This window comes from Aphelocoma coerulescens, chromosome 7, assembly GCF_041296385.1.
Source record: "Aphelocoma coerulescens isolate FSJ_1873_10779 chromosome 7, UR_Acoe_1.0, whole genome shotgun sequence".
Taxonomy (NCBI): domain Eukaryota; kingdom Metazoa; phylum Chordata; class Aves; order Passeriformes; family Corvidae; genus Aphelocoma; species Aphelocoma coerulescens.
The window spans coordinates 10,127,083-10,146,979 of NC_091021.1; the positions used below are offsets into that span (position 1 = coordinate 10,127,083).

Genomic DNA, 19,897 nt, shown 5'->3' on the forward strand with positions numbered 1-19,897 from the left:
TTCATTTAGGGGTATTTACGAGTTTAAAACCTCCTGAAAAGGGGAAATACCTTTGAAATCAGTGTTTTAATTTTCTATGCTTTTTTCTGAATGTTTTTTATTTAATAAACTACATTTGTAACAACATTAGTGAGTTTAGCTTGTAAGCCCAAATGCTTACTTTTGTCTGACAAATAAACTAACCTCCAACCAAAAATAGCCTATTACATCTGAGAGGATTTTCTCCTGTTAATTGAAAATGAACTGGAACTAAGCTAAATTGCTTGAATGTTTAATCTTTCCTTGCTACACTAGGGTTACTAGCGGGTGCAAGCACAGACACATTTCTAAACAGAAATAACAAGCTGTTTAGTGTTTCAGCTCTGGTAAGTGTTGAGAACGGCAGTGACCTGTAATACCAGTAAGAGTATGAGCATTTCCAAGTTCCAGGCATTCCTGCTAAAAGACAGCTTCTCAAAGCTTAACATTTGTTTGCAGCTGAGGGAAATGTTGGAGAAACTTCTTGCAAGAAAGTGGATTTCCTTCATTGTTAATGTAGAGAGAATTTAATCTTCAGAAAATTAAACTAGTCCTGCAAGCAGGAGAATATAGAGGTTATTTTAAGGATCAAGCAGCAGGATAGACTGGATCTCCTGTCCTGAGGGAAAATTGCAGGAGCTGCAGCTCCCTGTGGCATGAAGCCCTTGCTAATCCTCTAGGCATGTGCTCCCTATATTGTCAGGGATATGCAGCATGTTCAGGCTGGTCTTGCAGATAATGTATGTGGGGGCAATTCCCATGGGACACTGAAAGGGGGAAATTGCCCTGCATATAGATGCAGATAGGTGGTGATTAGGTCCTGCTCTTGGGAACAGAGAGGTTGGGAGCTGTGTTCAGCAGAAGCTGCTGGCCAGGGAGGAGAGCTGGAGAGGAACAGGTATCTCCAGCTCAGTGAGGAAGAACATACATGTCCACTGTACACATTAACTAAAATCAACACCACACTTACACAGAGAAGATGCAGCAGCTCTTAAAACATTCTCTAAAAAACACTCCAAACACACCTCCTAGACTCCTTATTATTTTCACTGACAGGCAGTTCCCCCTGTCTTGCAGCACTTTGCAACCCCTTTTTAACATTTCCTTTCCTATCCTTTAGGTACAGGTGCTGTTTCACTCCACTGCCACAATTAAAATTACCTAGACAGAGGCAGTACAAAGGTGCTCTTTACTGTCTTGTCCCTCAAAGCATGGACATCAAGAACTGGATCCCCAGCCTGCTGACATCAATGGGAGCCCTTCCATTCACCTTGTGGAGTCTGTGCCAGGCCAAGGAGGAACACAGATGAGAGAAGACAATTTGGCTGTCACATTTTCCTTTCATCAAGAGCTTTACATGGACAAACTCTTTTTAATGTAACTTCTTCTGCTGAGTTGGAGATTTTTGTCCCTGTGAATTTCCATTAATAACTACAGAGGTTTGCATGCAATTCCAGGATGGGTCTGAGAATGCAGTGAAGAACTAGAGTTACATGGGACATGTCTGAGGTAATGGATGTTTTTATTACTTCTTTTCTTCATTTGACAGCTGAACTGGAGGGAGAGAAGTAAAATCAATTTGGAGAACAGCAAGCGGAAAATGAAGGCAAATGCAATGTTAGCGTGGTGATTTAGCTCCAAGCAGCATCTCTGTGCCCTGGCACGCAGCAATGGGGCTGGAGTTGTGTCAGGAGGCAGAGGGCTGAGGCATGACCTTCAGGTGACAGCTAAAGCACCAGTGTCACTTTGGAGACAAAGGCAGCCACGGCATGGGGAAATGGGCATCATTTTGGTGGCCTGGGTGTGATGGGAGACAGGATCCAGCTTTCAGTCCCTAGTCTAGGGGAGGATGTGTAGAAACACCTGCACTCATCACGACTGCCTCATTCCCAGCCTTCCTGGGGTGTCAGGAAAGAAGAGATCATCCTGGCAGAAAGAGAATTTAGCAGAGCTAAAGACTTTGGGCAAGGGTGTAGATATGGTCTTCTCAAGTGGCTGTAGAGTTTTGACTTAGAAGAGGTAATATTTAAAACACCGTAAATTTCTCATGAAATGTCAAAATATCTTTCAAAACAATGCATTGGTATTTTCTCCCTTGGAACAGGTGCCAAAACATTGTTCTAAGGGTGTGACTCTTGAGCTGTCAGCTTTCTAAGGAGGAAATGGACTGAGTGACAGGTAAGATAAAAAATAATGATTTGTCTCCTTCCTTTAACCAGACGTCAGGATGGCAATGGTTGGAAATTCAGCTGAAGGGCTCACATTAAGTAAACCTTCTGCCTTCTTCCTGTAGCACCTCAGATATCTTAATATTTGGAGTGTCATTCAGAAGTCGACTTTATTTTGATAAGGCCGTGTCCCTGGGATGATCAGGATCATGGTCAGCCTGTAACAGCTTAATGCATTGTCAGAGAGGTGTGTGAGTGAGGCTTGTGAGTGATGGCCAGAGAGCCACCTGCTCCCTAGGATGACCTCCAGAGTGAGTGGAATGGAGAAAGGAGGCGGTGCCCACTTCCCACACACCAGCCTGGCCAAAAGCCAGTGTTGAAACGAGTTTTTTCTTTTTTCTGGACATACAGTCAGGATACCAATCACAAGATAACTGTGGGTTTTTTACTGAGTATGCCTGACAATAAAACCGTGTATATTTAACTCCTTCAGGTTATTGTCTCGGTGGAGGTAAGAGCTAATTTACACCACTGAGACTTCCACTGATTCTATCAAAGTTCAGAAAATTTCTTTGAAAGATTCTAGAGTCTAAGAGGGAAACAGAAGGAATAAATATAAAGTTAATTTAGACAGAAATTAATAAACTGCATTTAACTTTTTTTTACAGCTTAATTTACAAAAATTACACCTTGCTTTAGGTCTACTGTAAGTTGCATGTTCTGCCAGTCAAAAATCCTTGGAAAGTGATTGCCTAAATGTTGGGTGCTGAGCCCTGCTGCCCATTAGGACAGCAGAGTGGTACCAGCCCAGAAACTGTGGAACAGGGCACAGATTGGGGCTGCAACAGCAGGCTTTTCTATGCTCTATTGCTCCCCAAATCCCATGAAATTCTGAATGTGTCCAACAGTGGTTGCTTCTGTGTCAAGTTATTGTTGGCAGAGCACCATTTTTTTTCTTTTCCCTTAGATGGAAAACAATAGCAGTGCTCAAATTTTAAAGCTAATCTTTTTTTCTGGAAGTCAGCGTGGTGTTAAATCCAGTATTTTTAAGTTTTGTTGTTGTTGTAATTGAGCTATTTTAGCTCATAATCCCAACTCATCAGCTTCCATTGCTGATAGGCTGAAGATGTCACTAAACAAAATATCTGTTTAGCAAACCATCAGAATTTGTGGATGATAGGAAGCAGATGTATCATTAAGCACTAAATGGGAATATCATTTACAGTAGTTGTCATGTTTCATTTTGATAAACTACAAAAAACCCACGTGAAAGATGCAGCCCTGTGTATCCACTGCTGAAAGCAGTATTTTGAAAGGTAACATTATGATAGTCTGCTGGGCTGGCAAAGCTAAGACTTACTAGAAAATATGATATATGGTCCAAGCATTACCATAAAAGATAACAAAATGTGATCGGTATATGAGCTGGTATCCCATATAAAAAGCTCAGAGAAAAGAAGCTATAACAAATACAATCTTCAACTTGTAGAACAGGGACACATGGAGAGCAGAGGCTTGACTGGGACTGGCCAATTGTCATCAGCTATTTGTGGACTTGGGGCTGCTGTAGACCAGTCTTCCTTCATAAGCACTGACTGTCCTTGTAGCTGAAGAGAATTGTTACTGTCATTTTTCATAGCCTGTAATGATCAAATAGATATTAATGTAAATAAGAAGACACACTGAAATATTCTTGAAATGGTTCTGTTGTTGGGGAAAAAAATCCTTCTATTTACCTGTCATGGTCTTGTCACTGTCACTTGAGTGACAATTTACTGCTTCTAATGGCGTGCATCTCTTTCACCTTTCCCTCTTTTTGAACATTTTTCCTCCTTTCCCTTCTTCCAATTTAATCTCATTTTTAATGACAGTCTACATAGGATGCTCATCTTCTAAACCACGAGTTAGTTGAAAAGAAATACTTGGAAATGACATGCTTCTTGGGGCTGTTCTAATTCCTGTTTCTGCAGTTGGTTTTGTTAAGACTGGCTAAGATTTCCTCAAAATATTTCTCAACAACTGTATTTTTCTTTCTTTCTGGAATCCCTGTCTAGGTATTATAATCTATTATGCCTTTTCTTCAGGTATTTACACTTCTTATTATCTATCTGAAATATGTAATATGTATGAAGCAAGTGGAAATCACACTACATTATCATCATAATTAATAATAAAGCTCCTTCTGCAGTGGCTGATGATCTGCTGCTGGAAAAGCATAGAAAAACACCACTGAAGTGTGATACAGGGATGGGTTATGGCTTACTAGAGCAACTTTATGTGAATTGTCTATCCCGTTTGCTACTCCATTTAGGTAGGGTGAATACAGGCAAGAGCACTAATGAGGCTCTTCTGAAACATTAGAATGATACTCATTGCTAAGACCAGAGCAAATATTTATGATTTATCTTTGCAACTCTGGAAACAACAAGGATTTATATCAGAAGTACCAGCAAGTTGTTATTTTATGGAAGAGACCATACTCTCCATCTGCTGAAACACAGCAGTGCAGTGTCAGAAAGCAAAGTGACAGGCATGGAGGCAGGAGACCATCTCTTCTCATGTATATTATGTGAGCAAAGGGGACTCCAGGAGGAAAACAAGGGCATTGAAATGAGGCACGTTTGCCCACTAGAGCTGAATTTTTTTATGGAAGACTATTAGGAGAGTGAGGAGAAGTGGCAACCATACATACATCCATGTAGTATGGCAGGTTTCCAGATGGGTCACAACATCTTCAAGGCAGGGAATCAGCCTTGAGGAGAAAAGGCACTGGTCAGTGAAACAAGTGTACCACCAACAACTTCCTGGGGTGGTGAGTATTATCTAAAGCTGTTGGGATTCACCAACCTGCCTGTGGAGCTGAGGTGGACTTGCTGTACTGATGCTCCTACCATGCAGCAGTGGCTGAGCAGAGGAGCAGGTGCTGGCTCCTTGCTGCCATGAACTGCACCTGTAAGCCAGCCACAGCCCCTGACTGGCAACACCTCTGTATGAAAACAGAAAACACAGATTTTTTAAATGCCTAATGGCCCTAGCTGATAAAAAGTGCTGCCAGAGTGACACAGAAGACAGTGGTGAGGACAAGCATGATGGTTATGGATGGTTCTTACATGCAGAATGATAGATGTGGCTCACATGTTACTCGTTGTGCCAAAAACTGCTGGGTCCAGTCTGTGAGACAGCCTCCTTCGTGCTCTCAATCCCCTCTGAAGCTCACAGCACAATTAATGATAAATGAACAGCTATCAAATTAATTTCATGAAAGCAATAAGAGATCAATAGTAGTACAGTGCAAGTGTTAAACAGTTAACTGCATGTGACTAACTGTGCTCAAAAGATAGGGTGGTTTTGTTCTGCTGACATTTATAAATGGTTAAGCCTTCATTTTCATAGTTTATTATGTCAGATGAATCCCTTGGGAAAGTATTTTCCTTCCGAATGATGTTTAAATATCTATAATTCTGTGCTGAGTGCAATTTACCAACAATTGTAGTGCTTTAAAATGTACAGTAGGCTCCGTTATTTCTGTATCAAGCAACTTGACATTTAAGATAATTTGTTAACTGTAGGAAAAATATGTAAACAATGTAATTTTCCTGTAAACAGTTGCCATGTAAGACACGCAGTATAATTGGTAACCTCTGTCGAAAGCACGAACAATGAGAGACTTGAGAATGTGGGTGTACAAAATGAAAAGCACTACCGTAGGCTGCATCTACACTGGGTCTGCTCAACTGGAAAAGTAAAACAAGCTGTAAAGCCTGCTGCTGGAAAAGGTGGTTTTTTAGAGGAGAAAAAATCCCACATTTTTCCTAAGGCTTGTTCATATTCTTTCTGCCAGGATGTGGCAGAAGCTGGTGAACCTTTTGGGTACGTGTCCCTGTCAGGTGGTGATGGCAGCAGTGCTGGAGCTCTACAGTACACCTATTTGGGACTCAGACCTCTGTTTCCATGGGAAATATGGGTGCAAAATAGCCATTTCTGAAGATCAAATTGACTCACTGTGCACTACAGCTGGTCAGTGCTAGAGCCCTGCCAGGTTCACAGTGATGGAGTGCAACAGAGCTTGGGTCTCTCTTCCCAGGATATCAACATGGATGACCCTTAGTTAAGTTCTCAGCAGCCCAGTCTGCTTTTTGTGTGCATTTGTGCTGCTGGAAGAGAAAGAACCCCCTTTTTTCTGGTGACCAAATGTATAAGGATACAACCCTATGCATCATAGTGAAATTGTTTTCACAAGCATGGTGAGAGCTGTACTGCGCTGTACACCAACTCACAAATGCTTTGGTCAATAAAGAGAAAATATGCAGTCACTAAAAGCAACACATTCAAAGAATTTCCTTAGAGGTGTATAGTGATATGATTCTTCCTTAGCAAGAGTTTGGAGAATAAATCATAGTTTTAAAAAATTGCTGGATGCTTCATAAGCTGAACCAATGCAGCACGTATTCATTTGCTCACTGCAATCATTAGTACTCTGTGGTCTCTGGTTCCTAAGTAAGCTGCTGAGAGAGGAGAAAGAGGATTTATTCCTGGAGGCACATTGTTCTGACTGCATCCTTCATCTGGCCAGTGAAAAGATTCATTTTCCTCTCCTATTCACTGTGCTTTCTCGCAGGACTGCCTTTTGTGGAGCACCTCTCTGTGCAGGCCTAGGCCTCTCCTGGGCGATAACTAGGCCGCCAAAAGCCTTCCCCATCCACGTGCCCTCCCTTATTATAGCAGCTCCCCTTTGTGGATGCTATTGTCCTCTTTATTTCTCTGGAATCAAAATCAAATGCTCTGTTTCTCCCAATTCATAGTGGTGGAAACATGCCTTTCACAGAAAAGATCTGTATCTCTGGTTCCACTAGTTATCTGCCTCAGTACCACAGTCGTCGTTCCGAGTCTATATTATGAATCCTACCTCTATTCAAATTGTGCTTACACTGTATTTAGAGATACGTGGAACATTTGCAAGCACCTTATCTTTATTTAAAAAGAAAATAAAATTTTATTCCCTTCTCAAATATGGTGTTTTAGGGGAATAAGGTTTTATGTACTCCTTGTGCATAGTAACAGTGTTGCTAGGGCACCAGTATTTCTTCAGAATCTCCTTCAGCTGAGGTTTCATCTTAACATTTGTCAATGCGTTCAGTGAGAATAAAGCAGAGCATTAAAAAAAACCAAAAAAAACCCACATCATTCACATTATTTTAAACTTTCTACAGATTCAAGGGTAATGGTAACAAGGCCTTTTCTCTCCTCACTTAGACATGGTGCACACCAGCTTTGTGCTGAAGTAAATGAAAACAGACTACTATTTTGTCTTAAAAATATGTGCAAATGATGTTTTTGTCTTCATGATCAAGCTTAATTACCCAGTGGAAAATGCTCATTTATCACAGAGAGCAGAATGAAATAGGTGGGTTTGAATGGTAAAAGTGGGAGGTGTTTGGATTTATTTTCCTTCTGTCAAAGCTGAGATTTTATAGAAACTGGGGAGCTTTCCTCACAAGTGACCAAGATACACCATGTGAGGCCCCATCTAACCAATCAGCACTCCACAGGCTTGCATTTGTGCTCACCTTCAAATGCCCAAGGATCTGTGTAAAAATGAACTTTTAAATATTCAATATACTCAGTTACTACCATCAGGGAGAAACAAGTGATTGCACTGAGTAGTTTTATTTACAAAGTTAATCAGATTTAGTTCCTCTTTTAACCCCTTCAGAAACATTATGATTACTCTTTTAAACCACGAAGGTCTGGTCTTCAGGCATGTAAAATGAGCATGGGAATCAGATACTGGCCAGGGCCTGCTATTTGCAGCAAAGAAAGGGACGGATGGGAAAACTGCATCCTCACATTGATTCTTTAAGGCCATATGATGTTCCTGTAGGAGGAGCTTTACCTGTTTAAGCTGAAATACATCTGTGTTATTTCCAGCAAAATCCTGACTGCATCTCAACAGAGATGCAATCTAGTTCAACCAAGGTAATTTTCAAAATACAACATAGGATTTACTCTTTTATTTAATTGGTTTAGTGGAAGATAAGATGCTGTTGCTCATAAACATGTTGTTTTGTTTTTCTTTAAAAATCCATTAACTTCTATGTAGGTCTTTAAATATTTATAAGATTTAAATAATCTTTGAAAGCATCCTCAGAGAAGACATTGACTCTTTTGGTTAAATAGTTCTTATTTTTCTGGTAGGGGAAGTGTTTAAGTATCCAACTAATCCCCCAATTTAATCAGAATATTTTTATACTCAAATGTCTGTTTTATGTAAGCAAAGAGAAATACAAGAGAAAAAGTTGTTATATTTATATGTAAACTGGCTTACTACTTCCGTGATGGGGATATTATGCAGTGATTCTGGAGCTGACTGGAAACTGAAGATGCTTTTTAATCAACACCTCAGGAACTTATGCCCCTCTAAATATATATTTGCCACAAAAATATATTTGGTATAAATATTTATATAATATATATACACCTATATATATAACATATAGGTATATAATATATAAATATAGTATTTGCCACAAAATATTTCTCATCTTCACTTTTCTTTCTTAGAGCCATCTGAAGGGCTCAGGCTGTTTGCAGCACAGGTGCTGGAGAATAAGCAAAATCACCCATGAAAGGAGCCGTGAAGTTTGTGGTGAAAGCCAAAATTAGAGCCAGTTCCAGAGATGAGCGATAACTCCAGTTTCCACAGCACCTTTGTGCACAGCTCATGTGCTGCAAGCCTGGTCTAACAAAAGCAAAGGTATGCATTTCCAGTAGTTCACACTTTGTGGAGACCACCTTACCCCTGACTTCTTGCAGCTGCAGGAGACACTTCTCCACAGAAAATATTTGTTTACCAGTGGTCCCTTGCACAGCTGAAATCTGGGAGGAGTGTGAGGGAATGGGGGGATGTGGGGTATGTCCAGCTGTCTGTCTGCCTCAGATGCTTTTATACTTGTGCCTGCATAGCACAGGTGAATGAATAGAGGCTCATGGGCTGCATTTTTCCTTTAGTTGGCTCCTGGTTGGCTTTATTTGGTTTGCTCTTTTGCAGAATGGTTTTGGTTTCTTTGCTTGTTTGTGTTAACAACAGAAGTGCTGCGCCTCTGCAGAGTTAAATTAAATGCCAGGCTTAGGATGTCTCGTTAGAACAATTAATTGTGCTTTACAGATATGGCAAAGGCAGTCTCCAGGATGGTGCAAGTTCAGCCCAGTTTTCCTGCATGTTTGGCTTGTGTGGAGCCCCTCAGCTGAAACCAGTATTTCTTGGGTGTATCTCACTGTGAAGCAAATCTGCCTTTTGCAGTTGAGCCCTGTTTCCCCTGCCCACTGTATTGCCCCTGGCAGCTCTCTGGCAGCCACAGCAATCAGGCACCAGCAGAAATCTCCTCACTGGGGGGAAATAATTAAAGAGAAGGAGCAGAACCATCCGTGCACATGGCTGCACCCTAAGAAGATGTTCACAAAGATGATTCATATTAATGTTCTTAAAACAAAACAGGCACTCTAACTGTAGCTAACACCAGTGTAAGCACAGGATATTTTCCAGCATTAGCTTAACCCTGTGGTAATAGCAATAAACGATTCTCCATTTTTTAAATCAAGAGACAATACTCTTTTTGGCTGATTGAAGTGTTTTTATTGGAAATAGTTTCCAAAAATAACCTGTCTTGTTAGTACTGTAAATTCTGCAGGCTAAAATCCTTTGATTCTCATTAAATTAACTAATTACTGTCTCACTGGATCGATGGATTTAGGAGCAACTGACATAATCTTGCTAGGAAAGGAAAGCTGCCAAATTCCATGACTTTGCTTAAACCTATTACCCTGGTATCTGTGCACTGAAAGAAATTTATCACCATGTAATTAATGGTTTTAGTTGGTTGATTGTTATATCAAAAGGAAGCAAAGATTTAAGGTTTGAGCTAAGCAAACAAAAAAGGCACCAGAAAAACTGCATATGCAGTTTGCTAATTTAAGGTGTTTTTTTCCAAATATGAGAAAATATTTATGGGGAAAAAAACCCCACGGAAGGTTCTGCCCAGCCCTGGAAGGCAGATGCTGTTCAGGGTGCCCAGAAGCAGTGTTGAGCTGACTGGGGGCAGCAAAGGTCCTGGGTGGGCTCCAGGAGCTGCTGGGGTGTTGGTGCTCTCTGGCACCCACCAGCTCCAGAGAGCAGGGATTTGCACACTTGGCACTTGTCCCAGGAGTGCCTGTGCTTGGCACAGCCAGGCCAATGTCAGGATGAGGACCCCATACACCAGGGTAGGGCTTAGCTGACACTCTGGACCTTGAGTCCCACAGCTATTGCTTGTGGCACCATTAGAATTCCACTTATATGCTTTTTTTCCTAGCTTTGCAGTGGACTATTTAGGCTCCTGTCCTATGTGAGAAATAAAAATAATAGGATTTTATGGTATTAGCAAGCCAATTAATCTCTAGAACAGTTGATCCATAAGGTAGGAGGACTAAATTTTAGAAGGTTAATGGTGCAAATAGGCAAAGCCCTTTCTCAGCTGCAAGCACTGTATTCTGTCCTACTCCTAGCTTAGCTGTCCAAGTGGGTTTATTATGTTTGCTCAGCTTTAATCTATACATGTTTTAACATACTTTAAGCTGTTTTTAATTTTAAGCTAAGGAACCCTGGCAAATCTCTTTCAGTATAATTAGAATTTTCCCTTTAGTTTGCTGTTTAGTCATTATTTTCTTATTTCTGCTTTATTTTCTGGTAGATAAATCCTCTTATTCATTTCTTTCAATGAAGCTTGAGTAAAGGTCATTTAAATTGATTCACCTTTCTTATCTCCCTTGCGTTTATTCTATAATCCTGCTTTCCATTGTGTGGAGGAGAATAGCTTTCTTTTCTCTGATTGTTTCTGCTAGAAGAAAAATGGTAACCTTTTATTAAATAAATCTGGGAAAGCTGTGCTCCAAATCCATATTATCACTAGCTTGGGGAAACAAATTATTTCACAAACTTAGAAAAAGAAAACATACAGCACTTTTAGCAGTTTGCTGTTAGATGGCCTGAACTTACTGCCTCGAGCCTCGTAAGTGATTGAGGGTAATACTTCAGTATAATTTGCAAGAGCAAATACAAAATCTCAGGCAGCCAAATTCAGTTGTGAAGCCCTGTGAAGGTGAAGTGCACCAGTGACCTCAGTGGTGCTGGCTGCTGGGGCACACAGCCACCCAACCTTTTCCTGTTAGTCCCAGATATTTCCATGTTTAGCAGCACTGTCCAAACTCACCAACTTGTCTCTTAGTGCACAGCTCATCATCTGGAGCTATACAAGGCTTCAGCTTTGAAGGGAATGTTCCTGTTTTGATTCCTACCCTGAAATTCATACTTCTTCATGGGACAGAGCAAGTTTAGAGACTCTTCAAAAGATAAGATATGAAAATAATAGTGAGTGACTACTTAGCTTGCCTTGAAAAATCACCTGAGTGCATACTGTTATCTTCTGTTTATAGTCAGTTGATAAGAATGTCTGTAGGCTCCTGTACCATTTTCTGACTCTGTTTCAGAGAGATGTGTTTGGGTTTTTTTTCCTGATCAGGTGATGTTCTCTGATGTAGGACAAATTTTATATGAATAAAATGTGGTATTTTCTAATACTGGAATGTTTAAGGAAGCAAGAGGAGGAAATGTAGGATTAAGCCATACAATTAGGAAAATAAGAACAACCTAAACCAATCTGTTAACAATATGTTCACATATGTAAAGGGTGTATTTTCACTATTTTAAACAAATCAGAATTGCTTTTTATTTTGTTGCCAAGGTTACTGAATTTTGAATAGTCTCTAGAGGGTGGTAGTTTTAACTCGTTGAATGGCATGGTTTAATATTAAGAATATTCTGATAAAAGCTATCTTAGCTGTGGAAAATCACTTCTTCATTCCAAAACACTTAAAATCAAGTTGCCACAAGGCTGATAGGGATGCTCCAGATGCACTTCAGGTAACCCTGCAGTGAGCTGGCCATTGCCTGGGGAGGGGTTGGGAGGCCAAGGGCAGATGTGTCAGGCACAATCACTTGGCACAATCAAGAGCAGGGAAGGTGATGTTCAGAGGAGAAGAAACAATCTTTCAGATCGATATTATAGGCAGAATACAGAGAAGTGAGGGAAGGTACAGAAAGTCTCTCCAGGACCACAGCAGTGATACGTATACAATAAAATCTTACCCTGTAATCACTGAAATACAAAGGTGAGGGACCCTGACTGCAGTGCAGAGGCAGCCAATCCCACCGAGCAGAGAAGATAAAAGCTGACAAGAAAGAAAGGAAAAAACACTCAGGACCCAGACTTGATCCGCCATCCCAAAATGAGATACCAGCATGAGGCAGGATTCCTCCAGAAGCTGCCAGGTCCTAGAAAGGCAGTGGGAATGGGATCTCTAGTCACACCCTAGTAGCCCCAGACTGCATACAAGGGAGTCCCTGAAATTTTTTTCCCTTTTCATTTGCTTCTGTAGCCACCTGGAGGAAAATGCATTGCAGCCTCCAGCATTAGCATTATATGTTCCTCCTGTTGAGGTAGAAATATGTGAGAATGGGAGGAAATGGCCTTCCTCCTCCTTGCTAGGGGATAGGAATGCTCTCCTTTGTCTCGCTGTGTTATTCTTTGACTCTCATACATTCACAGGTGCTTGCGTCTCATGAGTCAAACTAATGCTTGGGCAAAACAGGTGATAAGAAATTAATATTCAGTTTGTGGTATTGAAATACACTGGTTATACATTTACTGCCACCCAGGCATCCAAACACACCTACAGTTATATCCCTTGAAATGTGTTGATATTGATACAGTAATGATACAGTAATTTGAATTAAATGCTTAATTGAAGTATGAACAAATATGCCTATTCGAATGCTAGAAACGTTTTATCTAGCATATATTAGTCTTTAATCTGCATACAGTTTTACTATCATGAAACTATAAATCCCTTGAAAAATTGTTTTATACTGCACTGAGAGAACAAATAGACTAATGTGAGGCAGTGAACTGAAAAGTAGTGTTGGGGTCTTGGGTATTTGAGAAGTGCTATTTACAGGAGGGATGCTGTAATGTTGCATTTGTATGTGCTTGCATTTGGGGCCAGTGGACAGCGTTGGGGTAACCCCCGTACATGCAGAGTTCCTTCAATCTCAGGTGGTGTGAGGGAGTCCTCAGGAGCTTCCTCTAAAATCTCAGTTCTGTATCTAATTGTTACTCAAGTATCATTTAGTTGCTAGTTTGTCTTACACCAAAAGTTTTTTGGTATTATCACCAGTGTCTGGAGTGGTCACAGACCACAGCTGTAGAAGAACAAACGTGATCCTTGCACTGTTTTACAGCCCCCTCTTCTCTGAAATTTGGTGACCAGGCTCTTTGAATCAATGACATTTGTCCCACTGCCCCCACTTGCCCTGTGCAGCACTCCTCTGGCACTTGAAAAATACAGGTATGCCAGAGCACTCTCAAGGCAAAATGCCTTTATAAAATCCCTAGGAAGACAGACACAAATAAGTTCGACAGCTCTGTTCCCCCTGGTAGCCCAATAATCCAGGTGAAAACTTTTTTGGTTTCATTAGGTTTCAGAATATTGCTTTCTCCTGGCTGCTGTGGTGCTCAGCTCTGCAAAACTCTTCTGTGTGTTTGGCTGTTGAGGGCTGAGTGCCGCTGCTCGAAACTGGAGCCACACTACTGGGTGCTGCTATAATGACCTTCCTCATGAATATGTATTGCCAGATAAGTGAAGCAGAATAAAAGATTAGAAACTTTTAACACTCAAAACTCTCCAGAGCTTCAGCCCTGGAGATTGGAAAGGTATTCTGCTTCTTCAGGAACAAAGCACTGAGTGAGCTTGGGGAATCTTTGTGGGCCATTGTTGTGGTTCCTTGGCCTCTAACAAAAAAGACAGAATAGAGGACCCATTTGTTGCTCTGTTAAATATTTTCCATACAAAAATCAGTAATGTAAAATGCAATGAGAGTTTTGTACAAAATTTAAAAATTTAACCATCAAGGAGTCGTGGACTAATTACCAAGAAAAAATCTGATTCCAGGACTGGGTATTAGGAGTGTGAATTCATTTCAAAATTAGAACAAATTTAATTCTGCACAAAATGGATGATATTTGATAGAATCATAATGAACATTACTATATACTGTGCATTGAGGGAACTCAGCTGAGCTTGCTAAAATTCACTCTTGAAATCACTGCCAACACACAAAAAATAGCTTCCCCCTACAGGCACAATATTGAGGAGTTTTAAAAATACTTCAGGGTGATTTTAGAGTTATGTTTCAAAAGTACCTATTTAAGTTTAGGAAACTATGCCATGTTACTCATTGCCTGGACCAGAGTCCTTTCCAGGATCTCTGATGTTATGACTTTGTGTGGTCAATCAGTGACCATCTGTCACTTATCTTGTTTGGCTCCACATGCCCTCTGCTCTGCTCATCATCGATTTGATTTTATTTTCTCCAAAAAGAGAATCATAAAATAAATGTAGCAATTACTTCATTCAGGCCAGGGAAAAAAAAAAGTGCCTTTTGTTGCTCTAAATTGTTTATGTTTTTCTAAACTGTTGGTTAGAAGCAACCAACAAAAGGAGAAATCATTTTATAGGTGCCCTTTCACACTGGGATCATTAAATTCAAGTCCACAGTTTCATTATCAGCTTCTATTTTCAGAGAGGTAAAAGTCATCTGCAAAAATTTCCATGCTAAGTTTTAGTGCCACAGAGAAGGGTTGACTTTGCTGCCTCAAGTTTCTTGACCTTTCAGAGCTCCATTTGATTGTTTTGTGGTTCTCACAAAACCTACACATTTCCCCTAAAAACCACATTGTCAGCAAATCAGCTGCTCTTCTCTCCCTTTCAAGATTGACTAAATCCCCTACACAGCTCATGTCCCAGGACTTGGGCTCCCAGTCCCATCCCAGAGCTCTCTGGTGCAAACCCAGGGAGTGGACCCCAACCCAGCCCTAGGCTCTGTGGATGGCCCCACACCAGGCTGATCAGTAAACAGCCCACTTGTGATGCTACTTCTTTCCTGTGTTCCAACCAAATAAAGAATTTGGAACAAAACAGTGTTAAAAATGGAAGCCCAGAATTTTCATCTACTATTTTGACTAAAAAATATCTTCAAATGCCTTGTAAAACCACCTTGACCATGAGCTTTACTTTTTACATCATCCTGTAAGTTTCAGGCATAGTAATGTTTCTGTTCATTAACAGCATGGCTACCTCTTGAATAAATTACATTTAGCATGGTATTAGCATTTCATCAGTAATCAATAATTCCCTTCATCAAGCTAGTTCTAAATCTGGGAGGAAATTTACCTTTATGCAGCTGCCTTCATCTTAAAGCGATCATACTAAATCCTACCCTGTGGCAAAAAGTCTCAATAAATACCCTAGATGCAGTATGTCTTCACCTTGGGGAAATCAGGAACTGAAATCTGTCTCAGTGGGATTTTTGAGATGTTGCCCTCAATACTGTGACACCTAAGATCCATAAAACTGAGATTTGTGCCTTGCTCTCCCTTCATGTTGAAGAGAGAGGAACCTGTTAATACACAAAGATTTGTTCAAGGCCAGGTCAGATGGGGCCCTGAGTAATGTGGTCTGGAGGGTGGCATCCCTGCCAATGGCTGGAGGGTTGGAATTAGATGTCCTTTAAGGTCCCTTCCAACCCAGGCCACTCTGGGATTCTGTGTTTTGCAGCATTCAGGACCATGTGCATACAACTGGGTTTGGAAAGCAGCACCAAGTGCACCTGTCCAATGCTAACAGCTGTCTGATCCACAAAATATTTTACTATACCACCTACTTTTATTTTTTCAGCTTTTGTGTGCTAATGGAAGTAGTAGCTCCAAGCACTTCTAAACTGCCCTGGAAAAATCCTAACTTCATTTTGCTTTTTGCAAAGACGTTTTCCTAAGATAGAGGGTCTCTGGATAATGCATGCAGAAATTACACTCATCTACAGAATCCAGGGGTTTTTTTCCCTTCAGAAGTCCCCAAACCATTAGTATTGTTGTGGTCCTACTGTTTTTTAGAGGAAGCCTGTATTTTCTGATGCTTATAGATTATCACTTCAAAGATTCCAAAACACCCAATTAATACCCTAGCTGAATTAGTTCTTTTGAATCCATCATTTCTCTAAGAAAACAGAATGAATTCTTGGCTGATATGGTTTCAACTTATGTGCTGCCTTTTTAACTTGTATGAAGTTTTACCTGTGAGAGCAGTTAGAAGAATCCAAAGGTGCATCTTGTGTGAAGGATGCTGCTTTTCTTCTACTATTCTTGAATGTCATGGTGCATAACTGTGAAAGTAGGCTTGGAGGAGATAACCCTATCAGTTGTGGGAACATATGAAAACTAAATGCTCTCTGGCAATGCTTTTTGCAATATTTATAATTTCCCAAATTAGTAGCTTCTGTGTTGCTGACTGATCTCCTTGTAAGATCTTGCCATTGCACAGGGCCATGCAACATTTGAGGACAAATGGGACCTGACCTTCTTTTTCCAAATGTCAGTGTCTGCTCTCCACCCACCTTGCAGAGTGTTCTTTAGACTTGTTTTCTCATATTTTCAGATATCTGAATCTTCTCAATTCTGATTGGCAAGAGGTACATATATTTTGCTGGATGTTCTTCCTTTCACCAATGGCTTAAAACCCAAGACATGTTAACTTTGTTCTATCAGCTGTCACACAGAACCTGTCTCAGCCCATTTCTGTGACTTTCCTCATTTTATTTCAAGGCAGGACCTTGCTCAGGTCATCTTTACCTTTGTGTGAAGTGAGTCAGCAGCTGCAGGATTTCCTTTATTTGTCACCCAAACTCTTGAACTCCCAGACGGCTGCTGTTGAGACTGCTTGGGTGGTGACTCCCCAGAGGAGCTTGAGTGTTTTTTAAGAAAAATTATATACCTAGATTTACAACTGTGAAGTAATGTGGTAATGGAAGTCTTTATTGGTTTTCTATTGGTAGCACTTTGAAATGTTTTGCTCAAAACATACTTTCAAAGTGTTTTTTTTTTCTTTGCATTTATCTCCGCTCTGCCAGCTTTAAAATGTTCTCCCAAAGACTTCTGAGAATTATAGCTTAGAGTGGTTTTTTTCTTTTTTTTTCCCCAAGTAAAGGTTTGCACTAAGAATGCTGTTTGCTTTCCAATATTAGAATGTGTTGAATCCCTAATTACAGCGATCGGACTAGCACCTTGTCACCAGAGTAAAAGATAAAAACAGCCTTGTGTGAGGCCGTCCTGGTATCTATGCAGTCAAAACCTCATTTTAAGAGAAATGTTGTTCTGTCTACACCATCTTGCCCAAGCAGTTCTGGACAGGGAAAGTGGTGGGAAACGTTTCAATGTGTCAAATTAATTTGAGATGCAGCTTTTCACATGAAAAATCTCCATAGTTCCTAAACTACGTGGATTTTGGAGCACATATACATTTACTTGATTGTTTCCTATTAAGATTAATTTCATGGAAAGCACAAAGTTCAGGCACAAATTCTGAGCAAGAATCCTTAATTTGGAAACAGTTTCTGATTAAAAAACAGCAAAATGTGTTGAGGCTTCCAATCACCACAGAAAAACAATTAATTGCATGGCTAGTAGTTTGAGGCCAAAGTTTTTCCAAGGATTGTTAGAGCTTGTGGGAATAAGAAACTACTTATAAATGTGAACTTTGTGTGCCAGCTATGTCCTTGTGTTTAATAGAAATTTATATTCAAGCAAACAATAATCAGGAACATTCATACAGACACAATGAGAGTTAGACCAAATCTAAGATTATAATACTGTATGATTGGTTTTTATGTCAAAATTATTTTAGCAGTTATTGTCTTTGAAGGAAATTTAGCAAGAAAATAGTTTGGGTTTGGATTTACAGTGTTACATAGAGAATATCCTTCCACCATGCACATTGCTCTAACAACAATTAGCTGGGGGTGTCAGTATATGTTGCTGTTGCACAATGTTTCCTTAATGAAGGGTCTTCTAGCTGTGCATATTTTGCTACTGTTTTCTTCAGTAATCCTATAGTAATTTTTCCTTTAAATACCTTGCTAATGACAGTCCTAGCGGTGAAAGAAAGTTCTAACTCATGGCTTATACAGATGAAGTGTACTCAGGTTTGTAAATTGGTATTTATATTTAAAATATATTCAGTGTACTTTATGCCAATATGAGTAGTTTGGGGAAACAAAAAATTAAGTAAATGACAGGTAAAACACTTCACTATCTCTTCTTCAATATATAGAATAATCTCTAGGCCTGATTCTGACTTCATTTGCACTAATTTAATGTTGGTTAAGCTTCACTGACAGGAGGGGAATTATTTTTCATTTAGTAGAAAGTACGTGACGCCAGAGATTCATTTTTATATATCATGTCTTTACATTTCCTAATACAGAGTAATGATGCTAAGCACCTGCTCAGAAAGTGATAGCTCACTGTGATGATTCCCATTATATTAAAATATCACCTGGGGAAAAAAAAAGTCATTGTTTCCTTTTAATAAGCAAGTTTAGAAAGCAAATGTCTGTTAAAATGTGCCTTTAATCTTTGTTAGGTAAACAGGCACATGGCATTATCAAAACCACACTTGTATCTCCCAGGATGCACAGAGCTTACCAGGAATAGCTGCAAAGTGGCTGCAGTGACCCCCCTCTCCAGTGACACTTTCTCAAGGCCTCATTCATTCTCATGCAGGGAGACAGAATGGAAATGGAGAATGTCAATGCATTCACATCCTTAGGTTAGGTAATAATCCCCATATTGAAGTTTTTTAAAACTTACCACCACCAGAGAGGAAGCAGAAGTTAAAATGCAGACTCTACCTGCTTATCACACCAAGTCTCTAATGGGTGCCCTGGGAAACATCTGTGGGTCATGTAAACTTGATGCTGCTGTTACTCTGTAAGACTGAAAGGACAAGACAATGAATTCAGTCTATTTGCAGTATATACTGATAGTAAAACCTTTCTTGACCTTCATGAGCTTTGTACAGAAAATAACATTTTTAAAGTGGAAAACAAGAGAATTATGTGGGAAATAAGGGAATCAAGAAAAATGAAGTAATAATTGCAGGTTTGGCACGCTACTCAACAGTTCAATATGGGCATGACTTGCCTCATTGTGTAGTTTATATATAGCTTCATTATAAGCAAAAATACAATTTACTGTAGAATTATTTCCTGGAAGGCCTGCTTTATGCATCTTGTACTTTCCTGGCACCTTACAACCATGCTTAACTTGTATAAAATTAACTATATTTATAGGTGGTATCTGAACAAGCCAAACATGATTATTTTTTTTCTCCAGCCTATTTCGTAAATCAGATACAGTAGTTTAACTCAGAATAGAAGAAACCTGATGAATTTCAGCTTTGGTGAGACGTCAGCAGCCAGCTCAGTTTCTGCCTTGTAATAAGATAGATCACCCACAGAAACTTCCTTTGGACTTGAAAGTGAGCCCTATGTCTCAGCTGGAATGTGGCCCATCTCTCAGACTGAAAGAATTTTGTATGAGAGCATAGTATAAGGACAAATAGCTTTTACTTATAAAAAAGAAAGAGTGGGTCATTTCTAGGGTATTTTACCTCCACTAGAACTCCTTTTCTGTATAATGCAAAAGATGAATGATAATAATCAAACAAGTAATGTTATTGTAAAGCAGTAAGGAGGGGAGAGTTTTCTGCTGTGTAGGAAATCAGAC

General features: G+C 39.9%; 1 long non-coding RNA gene across 21 annotated transcripts in view; it reads left to right on the forward strand.

Moving 5' to 3' along the window:
• The window catches only part of LOC138113569 (uncharacterized), a 212,736-nt gene that overhangs the window by 131,567 nt on the left and 61,272 nt on the right, over window positions 1–19,897 (forward strand). For 18 of the 21 annotated variants that reach the window (XR_011152257.1, XR_011152245.1, XR_011152248.1 and 15 more), the window contains 4 exons: window positions 295–365; window positions 1,139–1,527; window positions 2,123–2,196; window positions 8,748–8,940. This is a non-coding gene — a long non-coding RNA (uncharacterized lncRNA). Of the gene's footprint in view, window positions 1–294; window positions 366–1,138; window positions 1,528–2,122; window positions 2,197–8,747; window positions 8,941–9,351; window positions 9,765–19,897 lie in introns of those variants that run through there. The other 3 variants (XR_011152255.1, XR_011152258.1, XR_011152243.1) reach the window with 3 other exon arrangements.